We start from the raw sequence: 21,201 nt of genomic DNA on the forward strand, positions 1-21,201 counted from the left end.
GCAATGAGGGTGAATAATAATATAGGCTTACCGAAAGGTTATGCACCGTATTGTAACCGGTGCTAGCAGGCAGACTAACACTCTCAGTGGTTAGCACACTGGGTGGCCTCAGGTGTACTGCATACAGGTGGTACTCTGCGTGGCTTGATTGGGAATGAAAGAACGTCTTACCAAGATCTCAAAATGTCACCAGTAACCACAGCCCCACTGTACAGGAACTTTAAGCATCCAATCTAGATGTCTGTGAATCAGTCACAGTAATTTTCATCTGAAATCTCATGATTCCACTTACCTGTAGAATTAAATTAAACTATATTAAACTACTAATTAACCTACACTGACTATGATACTAAAATTACATTAAACTATATTAAACTATTAATTAACCTACCCTCACTATTATACTAAAATGACATTAAACTATATAAAACTATTAATTAACCTACCCTAATTATTATAGTAAAATTACATTAAACTACAAATTAAATTAACTATATTACATATTTAAAAACCTAACCCTACTTAAGTTATTTAAATCTACAATAAAGAATTACTAAGTTACTAAAAAATAACTACTAAGTTACACAAAATAAGAATATTTAAACTAATTACACCTAATCTCATAGCCCTATCAAAATTAAAAAGCCCCCCCCAAAATAAAAAAAACCCTAGCCTACAATAAACTACCAATGGCCCTTAAAAGGGCCTTTTGCGGGGCATTGCCCCCCCAAAAATCAGCTATTTTACCTGTAAAATAAAATACAAACACCCCCCCAACAGTAAAACCCACCACCCACACAACCAACCCCCCAAAAAAAACCTATCTAAAAACCTAAGGTTTTTATTTGGGGGGTTTGGTAGTGTGGGTGGTGGGTTTTACTGTTAGGGTTTTTTTTTATTTTGGGGGCCTTTTTTATTTTGATAGGACGATTAGATTAGGTGTAATTAGTTTAAATATTTGATAATTTATTTTTTATTTTGTGTAACTTAGTGTTTTTTATTTTGTGTAACTTAATTGTTATTTTTTTTTAACTTAGTAATTATTTATAGTAGATTTAAATACCTTGAGTAGGGTTAGGTTTTTAAATATGTAATATAGTTAATTTAATTTTTAGTTCAATGTAATTTTAGTATAATAGTTAGGGTAGGTTAATTAATAGTTTAATGTAATTTTAGTATAATAGTTAGGGTAGATTAAATTATAGATTAATATAGTTTAATGTAATTTTAGTATAATAGTTAGGGTAGATTAATTAATAGTTTAATATAGTTTAATGTCATTGTATTATAATAGTTAGGGTAGGTTAATTAGTAGTTTAATATAGTTTATTTTAATTCTACAGGTAAGTTTAAATTTATTATATGATAGGGATGAGTTAAAAGTTAGCGGTTTGTTAGGTTTACGGGTTAAAAGCTTAATTTAGTTTATGGCGATGTGGGGGGCTGGCGGTTTAGGGGTTAATAGGTTTAGTAAGTGGTAGTGATGTGGGAGGCCAGGAGTTTAGGGGATAATACATTCATTTAGTTGCGGCGGTGTACGGGAGCGGCAGAATAGGGGTTAATATATTTATTTAGTGGCAGCGGGGTATGGGAACGGCACAATAGGGGTTAATAACATTATGTAGGTTGTGGCAATGTCGGGGCTGTTAGGGTGTTAGGTGTAAACCTTACTTTTATTCTAGCATAGAAATCAATGGGATATCTGGCAGCATCGAACATGAGCTTTCGCTGCTTTCAGACTCCCATTGATTCCTACGGCATCTGCAGCCTCCAGGGTGGCAGATTGAAAACCAGGTACGCTGGACTGGAATAGTGGCGAGCGTACCTGTTAGAAGTTTCATAAATGGCAAAAGTTGTCAGATAGTGCCGAATTTGTATTCAGAACATCTGTGATGATGTAAGCATCGATCTGTGTCGGACTGAGACCGGCGGATCGTATGTTACGTCACAAATTTCAACTTCTGCCGGTCTGCAGGCTTTGATAAATCACTCGAATCAGGCTTGCCATAATTACGCTGCGGAATTCCAGCGTATTTGCAGTTGACGGCTTGATAAATATCCCTCATTGATGCAAGGGAGGAAAGCATTATTCTGTCACTATATAAATCCCTTTTAAGACCTTACCTTGAGTATGGAGTGCAGTTCTGCAGACCGATCTCTAATAAAGACATTGCAGACTTAGAAAAAAAAGAAGGGCCACAAAAGTAATAATGAGAATGGAAAATTTAAGCTACGAGGAACAGTTGGCTAATTGAGAGTTGACATGATTACTTTATTTTTAAATATGATTACTTTATTTTTAAATATATTCAAGGCCCACATACAGAGATGATGGAATCTCTGTTTATTCCATTAAAATTGTTTGTGACAAGAGGTAGCAATTTAAGGCTGGAGGAAAGGAGATTTAATCTCCAGCAATGTAAATGGTTTTTCACTGTAAGAGAAATTCAATTGTGGGACTTAAAACCTAAGGAGGTAATAAATGCCAATAGCTTAGATACATTTAAACATGGTTTGCATACATTTATGGCTAGAAACTGAATTTAGGAATATGATTGCTTGTGTCAAATGGGTCACCGTTTTAATGGGGTTAATTTAAGATCAACTTGTGGATAAATTAAGATTTGTATAGGTTAAACTTATTGGACTTTTGCCTTTTTAAAACCTCATCTAGTGCTACTAAATGAAAAACTGAATCATCTACATCCAAAATGAATTGAACTGTTAAAATTCCTGTTTACTGTATGTTGGCCTTCATTAATAATAAAAGATAAAGAGAACAAGAGGGGTGCCTCATGTGCATTTCAAAATGTTATATAGTGATGTGAATCAAGTAAGCCAAGTGGGTACTCACATGCGACTATAGTACACTTATGTACTGGTAGGTGCAGGCTGGAGTCTTAGGGTGTACCAGCTAACCCTTTCAGTAGAACCAGATGATCTCACAATGAAGCGATTAGTTAGGCTGCTCTCCTCCTCATAGACAAAGCCAGAGCTGTATAGATAATAATAAAGAACAAGAGGGGCGCCTCATGTGTGCATCAATATATCCATATATGTGAAATCAAAGAAAAAAAGCAAATGGGTACTCACAATTGGCCTAAGTACACTTATGTACTAGTAGGAGCTGGCTGGTATCTTCAGGTGTACCCGCTAAACCTCTCCAGGTGCAGAGTAGATAGTGCAGGGGGATCTTAGTCACAATATTTGCTGATGGATAGTCAGAAGCAGTGTGTAAAACTGCTATAGAAGGTAATGAACCAAAGCTTGCATAAAACAAGTTCAATTTCTTAAAACAAATATTGATAAGTTTAAAACAATAGCAAGCAAAATTTAAAATCATGTAACACGTTTCTCAACCTAGCATGGGTTGTTTCATCAGGCATAGTGATCCTTCTAACTGACAATCCATTTAAACAGAACTTGATCCAATAGTGAATCAGGACACACCCTTAATGGGTGTTACTCAGCCTGTTATTAATTAGCGTATAACAGGCTAACAACATCAATGTATACATATATATAAATAAATTACAGTGCTTAATAATATTGGCAATATGGATAGTTGTTCACCATAAGTGTTAACAATATTATATGCAAGCAAACAAAACCTAAAACAATCTGAGACAGTGCTTAATGATATTGGCAGGATATATAGTCCTCCAGCTGAAATACAATATATAGCTTTCAGTGATTCCAATCATATATAACATGAAATTATTGCTTATGGGTCTCCAGTACAGTTTTAAGCACCAATGATCTTACAAATATAATTAGTCTAGAGTATACATTTGGTTTAGATACGTGATATATTGTGATTACTAGCATTAATACACACCTCTGTCAATTGTAGATGCAGTGTTTCCTTTGTGGTAAATTTTTTGTAATCCTCATTCCTCTAGATATTTAACACACATTTGGGATTTGGGACTATTCTAATTGTTTTTTATACAAACGATTTCTTGTGAAAAACTTTCTGTATGTTTAGAGTGAGAGTGTCAGGGTTATGTCAGGTATATGTACTGTGCCTTTAAAACTTGTTCAACATACCCCTATTTAAGGCTCCTCCTCACTCTAATCTATGCTTGGTAATTTGTTGCACTTGAAACTCTCAAGAGCCTGTGAAGACACCTAGCCTAAATCCCTGCAACTCTGCTTGGATTCCCTTCGTTTACTACTCACTATACCGTGATCCTTCCTGCCTGGTCTTCCTGTTTCAGTCTGCAAGGTCTTGGGGTCCTTATCAGCTCAAGCTTCCCTGGAACTAAGAAGCTGTTCTTAGGAGCCGTTTTCCCCTGTTGCTCCGATCAGTGTGTGACGTCAGAACTGGCATCCGGTCCTGCAGATTCAGTGTCTGCTCCTCTCTCACCTCAAGCTGTGTTTGCTTGCCGCAGCTTCATCGGACACTCTCTTGCGCTTACCTGGTCTAGTGCTCTCCGGATTCCTGGTCTGTATATCACATATAATGTCAGTACTATACTTGCCTGAGTCCTTAAGTTGTTGACTTTCTAAAACTGCATCTAAACACTGCTTACTATGATTTATGGACTTCCTCTTTAGGAGACTTGTTACTTGTGCCTAAGGGCAAACCTACTCAGTGTTGATAACTGTGTTATATACGTGCATATCTAATATCTACTCCCATTTGCCTAAAACAGTAACTTATCTCTCTAAGCTGAAAGCATCTACTCCTAATCTGAACTGTAACTTATAACGCACTTTCTTCATAAGTTTTACCTATCCTGCCAGCTGTTCATACTGATCACTACCCTGAGAATTGTGACATTAATCACAGCATATAAGTTCTCATCCATGTGTGACTGTGGGAGTGTATGAATCTTGTATATATTTTACTTTGTTTGGGATGCATGTATGAAGTTGTACTGGCAATTGATCACAACTTATTTCAACTCTGAAGTTTGAATCTCTGAAGTACTCCTATACTTCTTAACTACCTAATTTCCATATAAACCTAAGTTGCGTGACGCCTCCGAATCTCTCTGTATCCCTACAGTAGAGACCCTCAGTACGATGAGCACAACAGGATTCTAATAAGTTCAGTCTTAGTGAATCCAAGGTATGGTGTGAGGCTGAGTGGTCCTATAAGAACCAGGATACTAGTTCACCTATTTTCAGTCCATATTATTACAGGACATAACATAACAGAGAGGTTAGGTGGCGTGCAGTACAATGCATGTACTGGATGTGATGTGATTGTCCAATCACTGAGTGTGAACTTAGACACACCCTCTATTCAGACAGTGGCTTAGTGAGGTTTTAGTAACATTATTATTTGTTGCAGACATAGTGTATAATATATAATAGGCTTATTCTTTGCAAAGTATGTGGCTCCCAAATATATTGGTATTGTTGTTATCCCTCTAAAGTGAAACATAAATGTAACTACATAGAGAGATAATCAGCTATGCTTTGGAGAAGGTAAAATCAATATAATTGATATTCGACCAATCATGGCTCGTTGTTGTTGACACCCTCTGTGGCCAATCAGTGCATTTTAGATTCCATTATAGACCAATCGGCATATCCAGCATCTAGCTTCATATTAATGTGATGCAGATGCCGGTTTATCACTGCAGCCACACTCCCTTTACTTAATGAATTCCACAACAATTGCATGCCGATTGGTCTATAATGGAATCTAAAATGCACTGATTGGCCACACAGGGGGTGTGTCAACAACAACGAGCCGTGATTGGTCGAATATCGATCATATTGATTTTACCTTCTCCAAAGCATAGCTGATTATCTCTCTACGTAGTTACATTTGTGTTTCACTTTAGAGGGATAACAACAATACCAATATATTTGGGAGTCACATACTTTGCAAAGACTATGCCTTTTATATATTATACACTATGTCTGCAACAAATAATAATGTTACTAAAACCTCACTAAGCCACTGTCTGAATAGAGGGTGTGTCTAAGTTCACACTCAGTGATTGGACAATCACATCACATCCAGTACATGCATTGTACTGCACGCCACCTAACCTCTCACTCTAAACATACAGAAAGTAATGATTGCAGATACAAGGCAATTTAAATACATGAGCCAATGACAAAAGACATCTACAACCTAAAATACAAAATACGGGTACCTTACTGACATTTATTTGTATAAAGGTGATTGTAGACCTACTGTTTATTCATTGAGTTCAATTTGTTATTATTTTTTCTCAATATGATTTAGTGTACTATTATTAACAAGAGAAAATTACAATAAACTCAAGATTACCTACTTGATAAACCCAAAAAGTATCCAATTCATTACTAAGTTATAGTTATACTTAGGGAAATACAAATATATACCTATTTGTCTTCTCCCAGGAGATTTAAATACATTTCATCTCCATATTATCTAGACAGCATTGTGACCCGATTCTCACACCCTTCAATTTAATAACACGGTTAACACTTAGGTATGTGACAGACTCGTTCTATTGGCCCACTCTATTTGTGTTTTTTAACTTTTTATGTTGTGTGTTCTGTTTCTTTTTTAATGAAACCAATAAAGGTTAAATTTTAACTTAAATCACCAACTTCACCCCACTACTGGTGTTCTAATTACTAATCCAGTTGATCATAGTCTCTGGGGAGAACGAAGTGCTAAATAAATGCATACTTTTTCAACCTCTATGTTGATCCTGTTCTTCAAGCTTCGTATGGAGCTTGAGGGCCTGTGTTTCTGGCAAGTACTCTGAGGAGGCGGACAGACATTGCCGCAATTCAACACGATCGAATACGATCGGGTTGATTGACACCCACCTGCTAGCGGCCGATTGGCTGCTAATCTGCAGGGGGCGGCGTTGCACCAGCAGTTCACAAGAGCTGCTGGTGCAATGCTGAATGCGGAGAGCATATTGCTCTCTATATTCAGCGAGGTCTGTCGGACATGAACTGCAATGTTGGATCATGTCCGATAGGCCTTTCATAAATAGACCCCATTAGTCAGCTCTAATTGGCTGAAATGCACATTTGTAAAAAGTACTGAGATAATGGGGCAGTCTGCAGAGGCTTAGACACAAGGTAATTACAGAGGTAAAAAAATTATTAATATAACAGTTTTGGTTATGCAAAACTGGGGAAGGGGTAATAAAGGATTATCTATCTTTTTAAACAATAACAATTTGCATGTAGGCTGTCCCTTTAAAAATGAAAGCTTGTATGTGTTGAGTATTATAGCAATACATTAAGTAATGTCTCTTTAAGACTGTAGGGACTACATCTACAAATCCCTTGATAGAACTTAGAGATGTATTATAGTTTATCATAAAATAAAGTAAATTATAAAGATCGGTCTTGAAATAAATTATTTTGCTTTTAGAAGTACTTTTTTAATATGCCTAATAATGTATTGTAGATAAGGCGTAGATTAGAGAGAAAAGCAAGGTTTAGGACAATTTACTTAAAACAATGTAGGGAAGGATATGAGAATCATGAATGGTAGATGTAAGAAATTTTGGTTTAAAGGTTGATTGCAGCAGATTTTTGTATCTCTAGGGATAGTAGAGAAAGAGAAATAATGGTCTCTTGTTGTAATCTGTGACTTTTGAAGGAGAAGAACAATTCAGTATGTATCAAGGGAAATATGCGGCAGTAATCTCCATGTCAGGAGTAGCTTGAAAGTTCAACAGAAAATATGTCAGCAACAGGTAAGAAAAGATTGTTTTTTAAAACTTACACACATTTAAGAACTTAAAGGTAATGGACTAGTAATGAAAGAGGCATAAATGGGTGTTGTCAGTACATAGTTTAGCTTAATGCATCTGTCATGACCTTGATAGCAAGGTACCGCGTCACAGAATTAACTTAAATTATAACTATAGGTGCACAATTATGACTGGCAGTCACTAAAGACCCTGATGGGGACTAATTCCTGCAGGACCTGGTGATCACATGCAGGAGTCGCTAGAAATCATTAGCTTCATTTGATTCAGATAGCTTCATTCCATTCAGATTTCTTTGCAAGTACTGTATGCAAGTCCCAAGATCTCATGAAGAAGTACTGGGAGTTCAGGTGTTCTACAGAAGATACCCCTAAAGTACCGTGGGCACGATCACATATACGGCGCAGGTTTCGGCGCAAGCGTGGGAACCTGCGCCGCCCGTAATTTCACCTCGCACATCGGGATATTACATATACGGCGCCGGCAGTTCATAAAGTGCCGTAAGTCGGATAAACTAGCGATGTCCAGAAATGAGCGTAACTACAAATTTCTGGAGTCGCTAGTGACTTACGGCATTTTAGAAACTGCCGGCGCCTAAGAAAAGTAAAGAAAATAACAAATCTCCCGTAAAAGTCTAACCTGCCTCCCAAAAATAAGCCTGACACGTAAAAACCCCTATATCCACAATCCTCCCTCTCATTACTAATAATAAATGTATTAACCCCTAGACCGACTACCCCCCACAATGCAATAAGCCTAATTTTTAACCCCTAAACCGCCATATCCCACAACACAAGTAATAACTAAATTATTAACCCCTAAACTGCCATAGCCCACAATGCAATTAAACTATTCAAGTATTAACCCCTAAACCGCCATAGCCCACATAGCCTATTAAATGTATTAACCCCTAATCTGCCGCCGCCAACGTCGCCGCCACTATAATAAAGTTATTAACCCCTAAACCTAAATCTAACCCTAACACACCCCTAACTTAAATATTATTTAAATAAATCTAAATAATATTACTATTATTAACTAAATTATTCCTATTTAAACCTAAATACTTACCTATAAAATAAACCCTAAGATAGCTACAATATAATTAATAATTACATTGTAGCTATTTTAAGACTTATTTTTATTTTACAGGCAACTTTGTATTTATTTTAACTAGGTACAATAGCTATTAAATAGTTAATAACTATTTAATAGCTACCTAGATAAAATAACTACAAATTTAACTGTAAAATAAATCCTAACCTAAGTTACAATTACACCTAACACTACACTATCATTAAATAAATTAAATTAATTAACTACAATTACCTAAAATTAAATACAATAAAATAAAATAAACTATAGTACAAAAAAAACAAATACTAAATTACAGAAAATAAAAAAAAAAGTTTAAACTAATTACACCTAATCTAAGCCCCCTAATAAAATAAAAAAAGCCCCCCAAAATAATAAAATTCCCTACCCTATACTAAATTACAAATAGCCCTTAAATGGGCTTTTTGCGGGGCATTGCCCCAAAGTAATCAGCTCTTTTACCTGTAAAAAAAGAAATACAACCCCCCCAACATTAAAACCCACCACCCACACACCCAACTTTACTCTAAAACCCACCCAATCCCCCATTAAAAAAAACTAACACTAACCCCTTGAAGACCACCCTACCTTGAGCCGTCTTCACCCAGCTGGGCAGAAGTCTTCATCCAATCCGGGCAGAAGAGGTCCTCCAGCCAGGCAGAAGTCAACATCCGATCCGGGCAGAAGAGGTCCTCCAGCCGGGCAGAAGTCTTCATCCAAGCAGCATCTTCTATCTTCTTCCATGCGATGAGGAGCGGCTCCAAAAAATCAAAAACTTTACTAGTGCTGTGATGTTTCAGGGAAAAAGCTCCCCTTCCTCATACGTCCCTGAAACGTCACAGAACTAGTAACGTTTTTGAAAAGACCAGAGAGTGCAAGCCTGTTGTTATTCATTGGATACTGTTTTGCTGGCACGCTGACAGTTGCTTGGTTGGGTGAGAGTGCACATCTTGGATATTGTATGTGTATATATATATATATATATATATATATATATAATAAAAATGTTAAGATGAAACAAGAGTTCTGCTCTCTGCACAATCAATGATATCCATGCACAGGTTTGGTTATTTACCTTGAGCTATGCTGTCTTTCCAAAAAGACACCACAATAAACATTAACATGTCTGTCATGATAAGTATAGCTGTAGCCTGATGAAACGGCACTGCAACCGAGAAACGCGTTGCAAAGCAACTTTTTAAAGTTTTTAATAAAGTTTTATATCTGTCCTACCTTGCTCTGAGATAATTATTCTCCACCCAAATATTATTGGGTATATTATTGGGTATAACACCTGCTAGTCCTCTGTTCGTTATTTGGACCGTAACAACAGTGGTTTGCCTCAATCTTAACAGCAATCAGTCTTGGAACTATCATGCAGCTTCCCAGGGAACCGCTGAATTGCTCACAGGGAGTCAGCCGAACGGCTCTAAAAGATTCGGCTTGTTTGAAATTGCACTGGCTGTGCAACTCCGTATGTGAGTATAGGTCCACCGCTATCTGTTGTGTGTCTGACCGTGCTTTGGGTACTCTGCACCAAGGGCGTCTTCTGCCTTATATTACAGATACACATCTTCACCCTTTGATACGCGACTGTAAGACGCAGCTGTTTGGTCCTGAGTGAGTCAGCCGAGCGGCTCTGAAGCTTCGGCCCGTCAGTTATTGCACTGCATGTGCAAATACACTTGTGAGTATTGAGTCATTGTTCTCCTTTATTACCCTTACATATTCTAGGATTATCTGCACCAGAGCGCCTCTTCTTTGTCTTTTATAGGACGAAGGGTACTATGATAAGTATATGGCTAAAAGAGTGATACTTGTGCCTACTGCTGTTGGACATACCGTACCATTAAGGAGACATAGAAGATGGATTAGGCCTTAATTGCAGTAGTCTGTATTAGATCTGTATTAGATCTGTGTTTGTAGAACGTAGTTGCTTGTGTATTGAGTTTCTGAATCTCTTACTCGTTCATTTTCTACTTGGACATACTGGTTTGTTAAAAGTTGCTTATTTTTAATCATAACATGGGTTTTTACCTTCCTGAAGATGTACTTTGAAAAGGATTCTGACACTTTCTACATCCCTTCAGAGCCAGTCCTGTATTGACAATTGGCTGTTGTCAAATTATAATAAAAGGCTATTGTAGGAATTCAGTTTGTTTATTGAAAAGCTTACTGGCTGTGTTTTATTACCAGTAAGCTAAAATATGTACTATAGATTTGTTTTTTGTTTTTATTATGATTATTATTTTAATTGCTTGTCATTTATTTATAACTCCCATATTATTTCCCAGCTCTATACAAAGTGAGACAACATTATTTAATGACCCTATTCCTGAGACAGCTTTCATTCTATTCAGTGGTTGATGGAGACAAAGGGATAATTGTGTAAATCATGATACGTTTAATTGCAATGTCCTTTGAATCATAGTTTGGTTTTTGTAAAGCATTACATTGTACACTAGCTCCAGATACATTCAGATGAGTATTGCAAAGTGACTGTAGTTCTGTGCTCCTTTTTAACATCTATTCTATTTCATAGCTTTTATTTATTTATTCTCTAGATGAAAGAAGAAAAGTGCATTTATAAACTCCTGTAGATTCAAATATTCATTTATGATGCCAAAAATATATTTTTTTTCTGCAATTCACACTGGGGACTTATGGTTTTCCTGCCTTTCTCTAATACCTTTTAAAGTTCAGAAACATGCAAAGGGAATTCAGATTGTCAGATTTTGTTTCTCAAAAAGATATTTGCAATATGCTTGAAGAGATTAATTCCCTTGTTCATTTCAGCAAGAATCCATGTTACCAATAAAGCTAGTTATTTATCTTCTGATTATAAAAATGATTGTGTGCACAAAGGCATTATCTTTTTTGATTAATCTAAATGATATAAAAAATGCAATTTATAAATAAACTAAACATCAATAGATGATAAATTGTTCACAGGAAACTATTTGTGATGCATATTGTTAGTAACGTATAAATAAAGTTTTTGGAAATACTAATTGGGGTGAAATTTTGGAAATTTATTTTAATCTTTCTTGTGAATACACAAATCTTTTAGGATAAATATTTGTAATTGTCTTTTAAGATTTACAGAGGAAGGCATTATGTTTTATGCATGTTTCAAGTATATTTAAGTATGTTTATGAATGTACGTAAAATCTTTAAAATAATGACCTAGGCTGGATATTTTACGCCAACAAATGTTAAATTATAAAGTGAAGCTCAATTAAATATGTATATATCTAGATGATTATATTCTAAGTATTATTTCAGTTTAATGGGCTCTATGTACTAAGCAGTTATTTTGCTTTTCGTGTCCAATCTTGCGTCTTTATCCGCACACAGATTACAATTCACATGTACTAAGCAGTCAAACATGGCTAAAGCCACTGTTTTTTACTTGTTAGCGTACGTGTTCGCTACTACTTGATCTGACTGGTTTTTCCCACTATAAAGCCCTTGCTCGCCAAATAACTCGCAATTATTTATAATTACTAAACAATCCACTCGTAACATTTTAGGCATCGTATTCACGCAAATATGCTCGCCACCATTTAGGTGGCGAGCACAATACAAATTGATAGTAGAATCTAAACTGACGCCATTTGTATTGCTCAATCTTTTGCAGAAGTGTATTATTTACTGCTTTGTCGTCAGTGATGGAGTCACTTATGCGCTTGTTCATGCTTCGATATATTCAAATTAGAAGTCGAAGGGAAATTCAAGAAGCTCCTGTGGATGATGACAGAAGAAGAAGGAGAAGAAGAGTACCAAGAATATTCCTCCCAAGAGTGGGTTTTCATGACCTTTCGGACAGACAAATTTTGCAACGATTTTGGCTAGATAGAGAATCAATTATTATTCTTCATAACAAAATTTCCCAATATCTGGAGCCAATGACGGCCGGATCAAGGGCCATTCCCAGACTCCTGAAGTTGTTGGCGGCATTAATTTTTTTTTCTACTGGTTCTTTTCAAGCGGTATCAAGCGTCATTATCGTAATGAGTCAGTCTGCTTTTTCAAGGCACCTTTCTAAGGTAATTGATGCATTGATGGTTGTATTTCCACGTTACATCTGTCTCTCATCTACCCAGGAAGAGTGGCAATCAGTCAAGGCCAATTTCTACAGGACAATGTTAAGAAAAATATTTCTATAGCGCCTGAATAGACCACCTAAGCTCCTCTAAATAGTAAGATCTCTCAACCAGATCTAGTATTGAGCCTAAAGTGTAAGCAATAAGAGGAGTGCTAAGAAGCTGAAGGCTAAAATAGCTTAAAGAGGGATATATATGGGTGGAGGCGATATATATGGTTAAAAAATAACATTTATTTCTGCCACAAAATTAAAAATATAAAAACATACACTAACAATAATGTCTAATCTCAGAATGATAATCAATATATAAGGTTGTATAATCACTCACACTGTTGTCTAATTCCAAAGTGGTATTCAAAGGATACAAAGTGTAAGTTGCGCAATGTGTACAAGATAATTATACAAGATATTTGTACAAATAAAGTGCAATAATAGCAGTGTACAAAGAAGGCGTTATAATAAACGCCAAAAAACGTGGTACAATATACAAAAAGTATAAGAATATAATGTTACATATGCTAACCAATGATATACAAATTCAAATGAGTGTTAAGTCTGAAGGAAACAAATGTGTCCAAAATCCTTATTGTAGTGATGAAGATAAATCCAGAAGGTGTTAAACAAAAAGTGTAAAATATGGTGTACACCAATAAAATAACAATTGTGAAACTCAAAAAATTAAAAAATATTGTTTGTGAAACTCAAAAAGTAAAAATATATAAAAAATATAATAAATGTATTATCAAAAATTGAAAAAAATAAATATATATATATATATACACAGGTGGCCCCCGGTTTACAACGGTTCAATTAGCACCATTTCAGAATAACAACCTTTTTTTTCAGTCATGTGACTGCTTTTGAAAAGCATTGAGAAGCAGTGCATTGATTAAAAAAGCCAGTAGGTGGAGCTGTCTGCTTGTGTTGCAGCAAAGATATGCAGATTTTAAAGGAACAAGATCTTCCTGTCTATAAATCAGTCCAGATTGGAATGCATAGAAATAACTGTTTGCAGAAAAATGCAAGTAAAGTCTGTGTTATGTGATTATTTTATTAGGTTTATAATGCTGTTTAGCAAATGTTTTTGTTCATTTAACTTAGTTTAATTATATATTCTGTGTTGAGTGATTATTTTATTAGGTTTATAATGCTGTTTAGCATGTAAAGTCTTCATTTCAGAGCTTTAAAAATAATGTATTAGGTGTTACTTATGACAATTTTGAGAGGGGCCTGGAACCTAACTCCCTCACTTCCCATTGACTTACATTATAATCTGGGTTTCAATTTACAACCATTCCTTCTGGAACCTAACCCCGGCGTAAACTGAGGGCTACCTGTATATATATATATTGCAAAACATATTATCCAGATGTAGAAAATAAGTTATTGTTGTATCCAAATGGCAATTGGATCCAATAGAAATAGTTATATCCAATAGCGTTAAATTAGGCTTCCTTATAGTAAAAACAGCTTCCTTATAATAGTCTTAGACTTCCATAGTGTAAATGTTTTTCAATACAATCTTCAATATAATCTTCAATATAGGTGGTACTGATCGATATCCTATACCCTATAAGAGATAAATAACATAGTGCAATATAGCTAACAAATATCCAGAATAATGGTATTTTACTTACCAGAGTGGGAACCTGAGCCATTAACCAGAATAGTCTACGCGTTTCATTCTTTAACAAGACCTTTTTCAAGACTAGTAACGGCTTGAACTAGTATGCTTCCTTTTAAAGGGGATTGTGACTAATGGCTTGTCTGTGTTTGAGCACCAAAATTATTTTCGTAAGACCGTAAGATTACTTTCATAATTTCTGGTGCCGGATGTTATGAGCGTGAATTTTACTTTCGCTTTGAATTTTTATTAAATTTGGCTGTTTCTATTATGAATATTTATGGGATTGGATTAAGGTGTTGGGCTATCATCGGAGGGCTTTATATGTTATTTGTATCCTTGCACTCATATTGAATACAATCATACAATAGTAATAAGGATATTACTATAATAACCCCTGGCGCTAACGTGTAGCTAAAATTAATAATGCAAAGGTTCTAATTATTGTATACTATAAACAATAAATTACCTTAGTACGATGGAAATGATAATTCCTTACAAATATGTGAAAACTGGGTAGTTGATTAATAAACCCAAATTAAGGGATGTGCTTAAGGATGAACCAGAGTAATGGTGCAAGTAAAAAATAAACAAATTTTATTACAATCTTAATCGTGCACAGAAATACTTTTAAAACCAAATTTAAATAACACTCTGATCAGGCGTTTGACAATGTAGTATCAATAAAATCCCTAAAAACCTCAAAATAAAATTGCATAAATAAAATAACAATAAAACAACAATGAGACAATCACTATCACAAATGGTTAATTCGAGATAGAGAACAAAGATCCCATTGGAAACCAAGGAAGATCCACGTCAGCTGGAAGTTAGTGATATTTTAACCGGAGCTGTAACGAGATGAGATCCAAATGAACAGACAGGAAAAGAGCCAAAATTTAAGGTGTTCACTTATTACTTACACCGAAAATGCTCTATGAAGTCCCAGCTGTCTCTCTATAGCGGTCCTGGATTAGATCACTGCTGGATGGATCCCCGAAATGAAGGAAACCTCTTGTCTTTTACAATCCGTATCAGCACTCACGCCAGATAGACCAAACTGTGCTCTGGGTCTCTGTGCGGTCTCGGCGCTGGTAATTAGTTCCAGTCACCTGTGTGTTAGAAAAGTGGGCGGAGCAACGCGTTTCAGCCCCGGTCTGGGCCTTTGTCAAGCTCCTGATAGATGGGAGGTCAGGTCTTTTATACCGTCACCCCTGCATATGATTGGTTAGGCATTAATTCAAAACAAAGGGAATTGCGATACAGATACAAAATGATACATTTTTTCTATTGTTACTTTCTGCTCTTATTCATAATACATTTAAAGATGCACAATTTGCCCTTCAAATTTCAGCTTATTTGATGATCAATTTTAGATTCTTTTAAGATTAACAATCATTTTTATTTATAATGGATTCGTAGAGACATACAGAAAGGGGAAATTTATTTTCATTTTTCACTTGCACCCCCTATATTATCCCGTCCAAAGCACATCCCGCAGGGAAAAACAGGTTTTTTAAAAGTTTTTTTAATAGTCAAAAAACAACTCTCTATGTCAATTATATTGTCCCAGTATCAATTTATATTGCTTAAGTATAACCTAATAGAGAACCATACAGTAATCTAAACGGATATATTCAACAAATATAATTTTAAGTCCGCAATATAAATAAAAAAGTTAAGATAATTTACAAAACAAGCAAAACTAAAGGGAAAGGAACAAATAGGATTTATTCTCTAAGGAAACACCCTATATCGAAATCTAAGTTTAGGCCGTTCGGTTTAAGCGATTTTAGATCAAAAATCCATTTGGTCTCTTTTTTAAGTAATTCTGACTGTGCATTTCCCCCTCTCCAGTTCTTTTTCAACTTGTCTATACCCATATATGAAAAACACTTCATATCTCCCCCATTGCAGGTAATGAAGTGTTTTGGTATAGGGAGATCTTTGTTCCTATCTAAATCGTGATTTTCAATCGACCAGATATGTTCACGAATTCGGTCTCGTAGGGGTCTTTCTGATTCCCCTATATATTGCTTGCCACATTTACACTGTATTAGATAGATAACCGATTTGTCTGAGCACCTTATGGTGTCTCTAATTTTATAGGATTTTCCTGTGACAGTTGATTTGAATTCCTTTTCCTTTTTGGAGTGTTTACACGCCTTACAGGTTAGGCATGGAAAAAAACCTTCTAAGGTGTTACCTTTTAAATCCATTTGTTTTTCTTTATTCATAATCTTATGTCTATTTTTATTTTTATTTTCAGTTGGTGCTAGAATGGACTTTAGGTTTCGAGCCTTCTTATAAATAATTTGTGGTTTTTTAGGGAGTAGAGAGCCTATGAGCTCATCGTTCTTTAGTATTCCCCAATGTTTTTTTAGTATTTTTTCTATCAGAAATTTATTATTACTATAATTTGTGATAAATGGAATAAATAAGTTATCCTCTGCAGCTTGTTGAATTCTTTTAGGGTTTTTTTTTATTTTTATTTTTAAATCCATTTTTATTTACCAAATCACATCTATTTACTTGTCTTATTTCTTGTCTTATTTCCTCTATCTTTTTATCATTATAGCCCCTATCTACAAATTTCTGTTTTAATTTTTCAGACTGACTGTCAAAATCGGTTATATTTGTACAATTTTTCTTTATACGTAGGAACTGTCCTTTAGGAATATTGTCAATCCATCTTGGATGGTGACAGCTCGTGTGGTGGATATAGCTATTTGCATCCACATTTTTAAAATGTGTTTTTGAATGTATTTGATTGTTCACAGGGAATAGTTCTAGATCTAAGAAATTCACACTTTTTTTTGCTTTTTTCACAAGTAAAACGGAGATTCATCTCATTATTATTCATACTTTCAATAAACTCATTTAACCTAACTTCATCACCCCTCCAAATAATAAGGATGTCATCTATATAACGCTTGTAAGACACCAGGTTTGCTCCAAAGTTGGTATTGCTGAGAAAAAAATGTTCCCAAAAACCCATAAATAAATTTGCATAACTTGGAGCAAACCTGGTGCCCATTGCTGTTCCTCTTTCTTGATTAAAAAACTGAGAGTCATAACTGAAAAAATTATGTGTTAAAATGAATTTGATAGAGTCTATAAGGAAACCTTTTTGTTCCTCTTTCAAGGTCTCATCTTTGTCTAAGAAGTGTTTTACGGCTAATATACCGTCATGGTGATTTATACAGGTATATAATGACGTCACATCACATGTGGCAAGGAGGTAATCCTCCTGCCAGGTGATGGTGTCTACTAATTTCAGAACATCTGTAGAATCTTTTAAGTATGACGGTAATGTCCTGACATATTTTTGTAAAAAGATATCCAGATATTCCGATAAATTTGCTGTCAGGGATCCGATTCCTGAGATAATCGGCCTACCTGGAGGGTTAATACATGGAGACATACAAAATTCACAGAGAAAGAAAATAATAGGACTGACCCTAAAAAAGCAGAAAGGGTTAATACTATCAATTCACAACATTATAAGAGTAATGAACAGAGAAGGTATGGGGATTATAATCAAGTATCAGGGCACACTAGGGCCAGAAATTATGAAAATTATGAAAATTATAATCATTTACAGAAACAGCATAATTTTGGGAATAACTACGACTCCTGCTATAGTCATAATAATAGTAATGAATATGGCCACATGAGGGGAAATAAACAAAGCCCAAGAGTAAGGGATTACAATTACAGAGATCAATCGTATAATGCAAGACAAATGTATCAGAGAGATCATAGACCATACAATTATATTGATGGTAAACAACAACAAAAAAATAGTAATGAAAACTATAGACCAAATTATAATAATAGATCTCAATACAACCAACAAGGTGAAAATAGATATAATTCAAATCGAGATAATAGTAATGATTGGAGACTGTCTAATAGGTATGCGCCATTGCAGGACACTAGGGAAACTGAACAAATAAATCAACATGCATCTACTTCTTCCTCCTCCACCTCTACTTCATCCCGCCCTTTTTTAGGACAAGGCCAAAATTCATTTGCAAGTCCACTTCCGCAAAGAGATCTAAGAAAAAGAAGGGCATCAGACAGAGAGGAAAGAGAGGTGGAAGCAGGAGACTCAAAAAAGACCCGATTTTAGAGAAACCAGGTAATAACTTAGGTATCTTTAATCTTAGTAAGAAAATACTGAATTCAGAACATGAGGAACTATTGGGAAAAGGTCTATCTTTTGCACCAAGTTGCAAACTTAATAGATTCGAGACATATATTGATGCACATAAGTTTGTCAGAAAATTAACTGTAAAGAGATGGTTTCAAAAAAGTGAAATAGAAAAAATGGCTGGGGATACTTTAACCAATAATAGTGAATATATACATACAGACCTAAGAAGCAAGTCTGTATTTTATCCCAAGCATGAGAAAGGCCCTATAATAGAGACATTTGAGAAATTGATCCTGAGGGACATTGAAAATCTGACTGAGGATAAAATAAATAAAACATATAGCAATTTAAGTAGGAAACAACTAATGATCATTAGCGAATTGGAGATGGATGATATAATTATAAAGCCCGCAGACAAGGGCGGGGGAATAGTCATCTTAGATCGGGCAGACTATCAAATAATGTGTGAAAATATTGTAAAAGATAGCGACACTTATAAAAAATTACTGAGTGATCCAACGAAAAGATACAATGAGGAATTAATAAAATTAATAGATTCTGCACATGACAAAGGAATACTTAATGACAAAGAGAGAGGCTATATAGTACCCAAATTTCCAAAAATTCCCCTACTATATTGCTTGCCAAAAATTCACAAAACACTTATTAACCCTCCAGGTAGGCCGATTATCTCAGGAATCGGATCCCTGACAGCAAATTTATCGGAATATCTGGATATCTTTTTACAAAAATATGTCAGGACATTACCGTCATACTTAAAAGATTCTACAGATGTTCTGAAATTAGTAGACACCATCACCTGGCAGGAGGATTACCTCCTTGCCACATGTGATGTGACGTCATTATATACCTGTATAAATCACCATGACGGTATATTAGCCGTAAAACACTTCTTAGACAAAGATGAGACCTTGAAAGAGGAACAAAAAGGTTTCCTTATAGACTCTATCAAATTCATTTTAACACATAATTTTTTCAGTTATGACTCTCAGTTTTTTAATCAAGAAAGAGGAACAGCAATGGGCACCAGGTTTGCTCCAAGTTATGCAAATTTATTTATGGGTTTTTGGGAACATTTTTTTCTCAGCAATACCAACTTTGGAGCAAACCTGGTGTCTTACAAGCGTTATATAGATGACATCCTTATTATTTGGAGGGGTGATGAAGTTAGGTTAAATGAGTTTATTGAAAGTATGAATAATAATGAGATGAATCTCCGTTTTACTTGTGAAAAAAGCAAAAAAAGTGTGAATTTCTTAGATCTAGAACTATTCCCTGTGAACAATCAAATACATTCAAAAACACATTTTAAAAATGTGGATGCAAATAGCTATATCCACCACACGAGCTGTCACCATCCAAGATGGATTGACAATATTCCTAAAGGACAGTTCCTACGTATAAAGAAAAATTGTACAAATATAACCGATTTTGACAGTCAGTCTGAAAAATTAAAACAGAAATTTGTAGATAGGGGCTATAATGATAAAAAGATAGAGGAAATAAGACAAGAAATAAGACAAGTAAATAGATGTGATTTGGTAAATAAAAATGGATTTAAAAATAAAAATAAAAAAAACCCTAAAAGAATTCAACAAGCTGCAGAGGATAACTTATTTATTCCATTTATCACAAATTATAGTAATAATAAATTTCTGATAGAAAAAATACTAAAAAAACATTGGGGAATACTAAAGAACGATGAGCTCATAGGCTCTCTACTCCCTAAAAAACCACAAATTATTTATAAGAAGGCTCGAAACCTAAAGTCCATTCTAGCACCAACTGAAAATAAAAATAAAAATAGACATAAGATTATGAATAAAGAAAAACAAATGGATTTAAAAGGTAACACCTTAGAAGGTTTTTTTCCATGCCTAACCTGTAAGGCGTGTAAACACTCCAAAAAGGAAAAGGAATTCAAATCAACTGTCACAGGAAAATCCTATAAAATTAGAGACACCATAAGGTGCTCAGACAAATCGGTTATCTATCTAATACAGTGTAAATGTGGCAAGCAATATATAGGGGAATCAGAAAGACCCCTACGAGACCGAATTCGTGAACATATCTGGTCGATTGAAAATCACGATTTAGATAGGAACAAAGATCTCCCTATACCAAAACACTTCATTACCTGCAATGGGGGAGATATGAAGTGTTTTTCATATATGGGTATAGACAAGTTGAAAAAGAACTGGAGAGGGGGAAATGCACAGTCAGAATTACTTAAAAAAGAGACCAAATGGATTTTTGATCTAAAATCGCTTAAACCGAACGGCCTAAACTTAGATTTCGATATAGGGTGTTTCCTTAGAGAATAAATCCTATTTGTTCCTTTCCCTTTAGTTTTGCTTGTTTTGTAAATTATCTTAACTTTTTTATTTATATTGCGGACTTAAAATTATATTTGTTGAATATATCCATTTAGATTACTGTATGGTTCTCTATTAGGTTATACTTAAGCAATATAAATTGATACTGGGACAATATAATTGACATAGAG

This window comes from Bombina bombina, chromosome 4, assembly GCF_027579735.1.
Source record: "Bombina bombina isolate aBomBom1 chromosome 4, aBomBom1.pri, whole genome shotgun sequence".
NCBI lineage: Eukaryota > Metazoa > Chordata > Amphibia > Anura > Bombinatoridae > Bombina > Bombina bombina.